General features: G+C 31.8%; 1 long non-coding RNA gene across 1 annotated transcript; it reads right to left on the minus strand.

Annotated features, from left to right (window-relative positions):
- Positions 1 to 2113: 2113 nt before the first annotated feature.
- On the minus strand, positions 2114 to 6251 carry LOC134714173 (uncharacterized). Its single transcript, XR_010106505.1, has 3 exons — positions 6133 to 6251; positions 4254 to 4438; positions 2114 to 2340 (listed from the first exon to the last, which is right to left on the minus strand). It is a non-coding gene; the product is annotated as an uncharacterized LOC134714173 (long non-coding RNA).
- Positions 6252 to 7893: the final 1642 nt, after the last annotated feature.

Here is a 7893-nt window from a genome sequence, read left to right on the forward strand (position 1 = left end):
TCGATTCTGAATATGACAATTACAGTATTAACTTCTATATCCGATATGTATGAGTGTAAATAGGCTCGTCCATGAACCTTCCATTTTTTATTTGTTAATAAGTAGACAACATGCAATGTATTTTTCAAGGGAAGGGCTTTTGAACAGCAAACATGAACGTTGCCGTATCTTAGTGAAATATTTAGGAGTAGGGCACCGGGCTGAAGTACGTTCACTATTCACTTTGGTTTTGGCCCAACAAAATAAAATGTTTGAAAACTTTTTCAAATTGGCACATTATGATTAGAAATGCATAGGGTCAAGAAATGTAAAAGAAAAACGTGAAGTATTTTATGTGATGACGTCACAATTAAGTCATAATATGTACAATTGTCACAAAAACAATGAAAAATATAGAATTTATGCAGTTTTCTATCTTTATTTCTGTTGTGGAAACATCGTACGCAGCCAAGAAACAACAAAATAATTTAACAGAAAGTTTATCATAACTATTGGCAACAATACACCAAATATAAAGTTGTTTCTTGGATGCGCACATACTTTTTCAATCAAAAGTGTATTTAAACAATTTGATGAAAAACAAGGAAATCACGAAATTTTACAAAATATGCAAATTAAGTCATGATTTGTTGCCATTATAACTTGTTCAGTGTCCAAAAATGTTTTGTTTTTCTGAATACCTTGTACCTTACGTAACCTTAGATACTTTTCAGTAATTAAAAAATATGTAGGTTAACTTTTAAATTTTCAGTAATGTTTGGGCCAATTAGGGGCCTTATTGCCCCTACTCCAACAATTTGCAAATTGAAACACATTGCAGTCATTGTATAAGTATTAGTTACAACATGTGCATCCTTTTAGAGTTTGAAATTGTTGTAAGATAATAAAATATTGCGTGCATGCAAATTTTATAAAACTCATTTATCTACAGTAGTCAATATACGCATGTGCAAACAAACTTCTTGAATTTCGAGCATGGGTTTGTTTACATAGCGAAAGAAATTTTTCTTGTAAGAAAAATCGTGCACATTTTTTTAGAGTAAGTTAACTATAATCATCATTTCGGTATCACTTAATTGTATATTAGAGACTGAAGTTACTCTCCAAGATAGCAAACACTGACTAAATGTAAATACTACAAAAAATAAATGTTTATGATCGACTACGTTACAGTTGCTTGAACAAAAATAAAACATAAAGAGACATTTTGTAGTTATTATGATATCTTATAATAAAAAGACAGACATACCTAAGCCATAAAAGTCCCTATCAATAAAATGGAATATATGGTGTAGAATTAAAACGGAACTAACTAATAATCAATTCTGTAATTCCATATACTTTTGTACATGTTCCAATCGAACACTCTGATTCATGTCACTTCAAACTATTGTTCTCTTTTTATTGGTTGAATGCGACGGATTTTGATCCACTTTCTTGTTGTTTCGGAAGTCCAAAGTATATACCAAACAATAACCACACATACTGTCAAGACGCAACAAATAACAATGCCCGCTATTTGACCAGAATTTAATTTGCCATCTTCTGAAAAGCACAAATCTGAAGGTATACAGTATGAACACAAGTTCAAACTGATAAAATATTTTAATGACGTTAATTTGTAATATTTGTATTCTGTCGTTGTTTTTACATTTTGTTTTCTTTTACAGTAGAACAGGCTAACCCGTCCGGAACTCCTTTTTTCTGTTCGATTTGCTCAGTTTTTGTTTAGTTTGTAGAATGTTGTTGGTCTTTTCCTTGTTTTTCAGTTTTACTTTGACGTTGTCAGTTAGTCGTTGTCTAATGAGTTTGTATTTAACTTTGGTTTCTTCCGCCTATTTGCCAGATTCTAGTTTTTTCAGCATTAGGTGTATTTATTATTTGAATGTTATTATTCATGTTGTATTAAATTAATTTAAATATTATTATAATTTCATATGTTAACATTTTACATCTAGATATTGAAAATGCTTGTCATCGTGACAGTACAATATAGTTGTACAACAATAAAAAATGATGAGTTAGCATTACAATGATTACATCTATTCTCTACGTTAATTGTATGCTTACTTAATGATGCTACCACCGGATGTGTAACCCTTGGTAGTGTAATTGTAATACTGTGTGAGCTGGCATTGTTTGGTCTTTTGAACCTCCTTGTTCGTTGAGTAGTGGACTCAATTATTAAAGTCGATGTTGTTGTCGGTATTGATGTTGTTGCTGTTGTATTTGTTGTCGTCGGTGTTGTTGTAGATGTTGTTGCCGATGTTGTTATCGTCGTCGTTATTGCTGTCGATGTTGTTGTCGGTAATGGTGTTGTAGTTGTTGTTGATGTCGTAGCTGTTATATAAAGTTAAAATGAATGTATTAGATTTACCACACAGTTTCAAACAAATCAATCATAAAGCTAACCTATTTACTTCAACTTTTGTGTCAAATCAAAACTAAAACACGGAATGTGAATCAATGTATTTGATTTTAGATATAAAGACTGATTTATAAGCTCATTATGTAAAATGGTAGTTACAAATTCTGTACATTTTTGTATGTATATTTCTTATATTCTATAATAGCAAATATGACAGCTTTCTTTTCGAGATCATAAAAGAGGGAATTTGTGTAACCTGGCTCGACTACCAGTACCTTTGTTTGCAGAAGGTTATAACTAATCTGTAGCTGCGTGTTGAGATCCGGTATTAACATGATTGGAATGCTGGGTTATTTTTCAATTAATTTAAGTTAAAAAATCTTCACTATTTTTCTCGCTACGAAAAGAAAGAGTACACACATTTAAATACAACCATTTCTGTAATTACTCATATAGTTGACCCGTTGTCGAATGCATAATTTCTTTTAAAAGTCAAATCTTGTGTAAATGAATAAGATGTAATGATTCTATCAAAAATTGTTCCTATAACGCAAGTATACTTTACTGGTGTGGTATTTAGAAGTTCAAATTCCATTTTTTTACCCAATTGTTCCCTAGGTTTGTTTATAATTAAATTCGAACATGCACATTTTATTGACTTATTAGTTCAGTCAAACTAAGATTTAATCTCAAACTAATAGCAGCAGAAAATGTTTTAGTTCTAATATATAAGCCCTTAGTAAACACAGAAAAAAGTTCAATGAAATCTAACTTGAGGAAAACTCAAAATCAGTATTATGAATTTCCTATGGAAATTAACTCCGCAAAAATGAGTCTTTTTTTGTTGATTTTCTTCGAATTTATGTAAAGTATGATAATTTGATGTGGTAATAAGTTCGTATTTGACTAGACTAAATTATATAATGTCCTGCTCATGAAATGTACAAAACGAAAGTGTTGTGGTTAGTTTTATTTTTTTGTGCATTTTCCTTTAAAGATATTGTGACAATATTGAAAAAATATTGTGAAGCGTTGGTATTGTTTATATCTGTATATTATATTTTCTCATCGTCTGACTTGTTTAAAGAAACTTAAAACCACATATTCAATAAATGCTCACTAATGAATTACGAAATCTAGATTATAGCTTGATAAAAGATATGAAAACAACTTTAGAGTTGTTTGTTATACTCTAAATACGGCTTAAAAGTCAAGAATCAATACATTCTGATGAATAGAAGCGGTAAAGTTATAATTTTGTATCAGTTTTTATTGATATGTCTGCCCTTTTTGCAGAGTTATCTCCCTTTTTAATGCAAATCTCCATATGAATTTTTAATGATGATTTTTTTAGTCTTCCTCAAGTAAGATATTATTGGAATTTTTCTGAATTTTACGGACACCATCACGAGTTGGTTAACCGTTATGTAATAGCCGTTTCACAAATGATATCGTATATATATGTTCCTTACGTCGTAACTACAATCCCCTTCCCTTTCACGAATGTGACCTACCGAATTATACTATTTACCGGATTTGTTACATATAAGCAACACTACGGGTGCCACATGTGGAGCAGGATGCTTACCCTTCTGGTGCAACTGAGATCACCCCTAGTTTTTGGTGGGGTTCGTGTTGTTTATTCTTTAGTTTTCTATGTTGTGTCATGTGTACTATTGACAATTTGTTTATCTGTTTGTCTTTTTCATTTAAGCAATGGCGTTGTCAGTTTTTTTTGGATTTATGAGTTTGACTGTCGCTTTGGTATCTTTCGTCCCTCTTTTAAACTTATAATTCTTCTGTTGCAATTACTACAAGGTTAGGTTCCAATTATGGCAGATTGACCGGACTATATTCACGATAACTATCTACATGTAATACTAACGTAATGGGAATGTTGAAATAGGTAGAAACCCACTGTATTTACCAGGTCCTACATCATTGATGGCTTGTAAAATAAACTGGTATGTACTATTAGGTCTTAAACCAGATACAGTGAGTTGACAATTAGTTTCTCCAACGACGCTTGCACTCTGTGTTCCTACAAGCCCTGGACCTCGGTAATAAACCCTAGAAATAAGAATTATCAATTGTACCAACTCAACGACACACACAACAGATACGAATTGGTACTAAGAGACAATAGATAAAGTACAACCGGAATGTTAACATTTGGATAAGGATTGATGTATCAACTTTTTGTAATATTCTTTTTAAATTGGAATACCTGTTCTCTATTTGAAGTTTGCTGCATATTTAAAAATGGATACCATGTGGAACTAAACCCACAAATTGTGACCCGTATGGTCTTCTGACCATCAAAATAGTTCATTTCAATAAAAATCGTTGATGACATAGTATGCGGTTGTTTTTTCTTTATTAATTTCCATGATCAATTGCATGAGTTTGTATTTGGTGCCCATAACTATACTAGCTTTCTGAAGAAAATTAAAAAAAAATATAAAGGTGTAGCTACATGTAAGAAAAAGTGTTTTTATAGTTCGTGTTGCCACATTGTTTATACATAATTGTACAATAATCCTATGAGATATAACTGTTAATGCTTCAGTTGATGTGGTCAATGCGTTTCATGTGTTTTGTTTTTAACAATACAGTCAAAAAACTACCACACTCAAAGAAATATTCAGACTGGGCTTAAGCAAAATTGTCATCCGACCGGCAGCAAAACCCTTGCCAAAGTAAGGCATCTGTTTGGTTTTGAAAAATACATTAGTTCGAAATCATCGGTCAGAATTGGATTGTTAAATTCTATGCCAGCTACGTGAAGAGAACGTGTCACGCTCTCTACACGTACGGAGGCCTTGCAACAACTATGTGAAAGGTCTAAGAGGGGTCAATTGCAAATCTGAAGTGTCGATTCTAACAATATACAATTTGCCTTACAATTGTCATGTTCGTTATCTTGGTAGGAATCTAATTGCAGGACCGGACTTCTGTTCATTGTTAATGTTTTCGCAACCTGAACATGCATGCAATATTTGGCACTGGGCGTAAAGTAAACAGCAATCAAACTACTCTGATAGAATTAAATGTAAAAACAAATAGCATGTCTCTTCAAATCACTTATCTATCGCGCTTTCTGCGTGCTCTGTTATCTATTGTATATCAACATCACGAAGGTTGATTAGTCTGAAATCAACAGCCACCGAATGAAATATCAAAACGTACATATATATGTAACAAAAATATAAATAGGTTGTTTATTCTTTGGTTTTCTATGTTGTGTCATGTGTCCTATTGTTTTTCTGTTTGTCTTTTTCATTTTTAGCCATGGCGTTGTCAGTTTGTTTTAGATTTACGAGTTTGACCGTCCCTTTGGTATCTTTCGTCCCTCTTTTAATGCAAGACTTAGTATATATCCAGTGTATATAGTGGATATATGCATCCATTTAATAAGTTAAATGATTTTGATCAAATTTAATTTCTAGAAACTCGTTTCATAGGACTTTAAATAATCAATACAGAAACCCTAATAAACAGCAAATGAATGTTAGTGATTAGAATATTGTTGCTTCAATAATTCTTTGCTTTTTTATTCTGCTTTTTTCTTGAGTAAAAACAGAATGCTTAAACACTATTTTAGAAAAATAATGTTATTATCAAATTTTTTCTCTTCCACTTTATTTATGAGTTTGACTGTCCCTCTGGTATCTTTTGTCCCTATTTAATTTGGGGTACAAGTTTTGAAAATTATACTTTATTGCGTAAAAAAGTGAATAGAAGAGATATTAAAAAAAACTTACTTGTATCCTTCAACGTCTCCATTCTTGTGAAATATGTCTAATGCATCCCAGCTGATTGTTAATGATGTAATTCCTTGTGAAGATACATGAATATTACTCGGTGCAACTGATGGTTCTGTTCATACACAATTTATAGAATTGAAAAATAATGAAGAATAAATTGATTGCTTTATTGTAGAGTATTATGTCAACGATAAAAGATTAACGAGTCTTCTGTCCTTATAGCTTTAGGATTTAAACATATCAGTTAATAACAAGTTGTATTGTGTGTAGACCTTCTTGCCATAATCTATTTTCACCCCAATCTCCTGTGCAGAGAACATATCCGTTCCGTTCAATCCTGCGTAACAATACACTCAATATGAACTCGACAATCAGATTTGCAAAGAGCGGGATGTATTTAGTTCGAATATTTTTTTTCTAAATATCAATAGTGGAAGACGCAGTGAATATGTCATTCTATTCGTAAAAGAGGGACGAAAGATACCAAAGGGACAGTCAAACTCATCAATCTAAAACAAACTGACAACGCCATGGCTAAAAATGAAAAAAGACAAACAGAAAAACAATAGTACATATGACACAACACAGAAAACTAAAGAATAAACAACACGAACCCCGTAAAATAGGAGATATCATTAACATGCATCAGAAATTAATCAAGAAATTATGTGCTGTTCAACATGATGTTGATTAACGACTAGTAAGATCGAACCGGATTTATAATTTAAAGCAAGCTGGTGTTCTGTCTCTGTTTCTTCTTCAGAACGCAAATTCTTCATGACTACTGACTTCTTTGAATGACATTAAATCGTAACAAATTAACATTTATAGAACTGAAGAAGGCCTACCAAATTATGGCTCATAATTTTGATGTTTGTTAGCCGATTCATGTGTCTTCTATTCGTTTGATTCCAAAGTGACATTAACTGGTAAATGTTAGATATAATCACAAAATATCATCATGGAGTGTTATTATTTTCTACAAAAGAATAATTTCAGACATAGTATCCATTCACAGTTACATGGAATAAGAAGCCTAAATCTCTCAATCCGATTTGAATTCACCAAATTGTTACAGTAAAATTAAAATGACTGGTTTCATTCATAAGCCTTTTTTTGTTTACCTTGTTTTGATATCATTTTTTGTTGTTGTTTATAGTAGAAGTCTATAGATAACAGATATCGATATTGTGAACAAAAAGACTTTTCTGGTTAAAAAATCATCATTTGAGGACAATTACTCCTACGAATAGGTCAAATTATGGTTTCAGCTAAATGAGTATTTTTAAACTTCATGGTGTTGCTGTTAGGTAACATTTTAAATTTTCTGCCTTTCATTTACAATCAACAAATTAACTAAACATTAAAAGTTATCAAAGGTACCAGGATTATGATTTAGTACGCCAGACGCGCGTTTCGTCTATATAAGACTCATCAGTGACGCTCATGTCAAAATATTTATAAAGCCAAACAAATACAAAGTTGAAGAGCATTGAGGATCCAAAATTCAAAAAAGTTGTGCCAAATACGACTAAGGTAATCTATGCCTGGGATAAAAAAAAATCTTTAGTGTTTCGAAAAATTCAAAGTTTTGTAAACAGGAAATTTAGAAAAATGACCACATTATTGATATTCATGTCAACACCGGAGTGTTGACTACTGGGCTTCTGATACCATCGGGGACGAAACGTCCACCAGCAGTGGCATCGACCCAGTGATGTAAAAGTTTTAAAAAGTACCAGGATTATAATTAAGTAC

Source organism: Mytilus trossulus, chromosome 4 (assembly GCF_036588685.1).
Source record: "Mytilus trossulus isolate FHL-02 chromosome 4, PNRI_Mtr1.1.1.hap1, whole genome shotgun sequence".
Taxonomy (NCBI): domain Eukaryota; kingdom Metazoa; phylum Mollusca; class Bivalvia; order Mytilida; family Mytilidae; genus Mytilus; species Mytilus trossulus.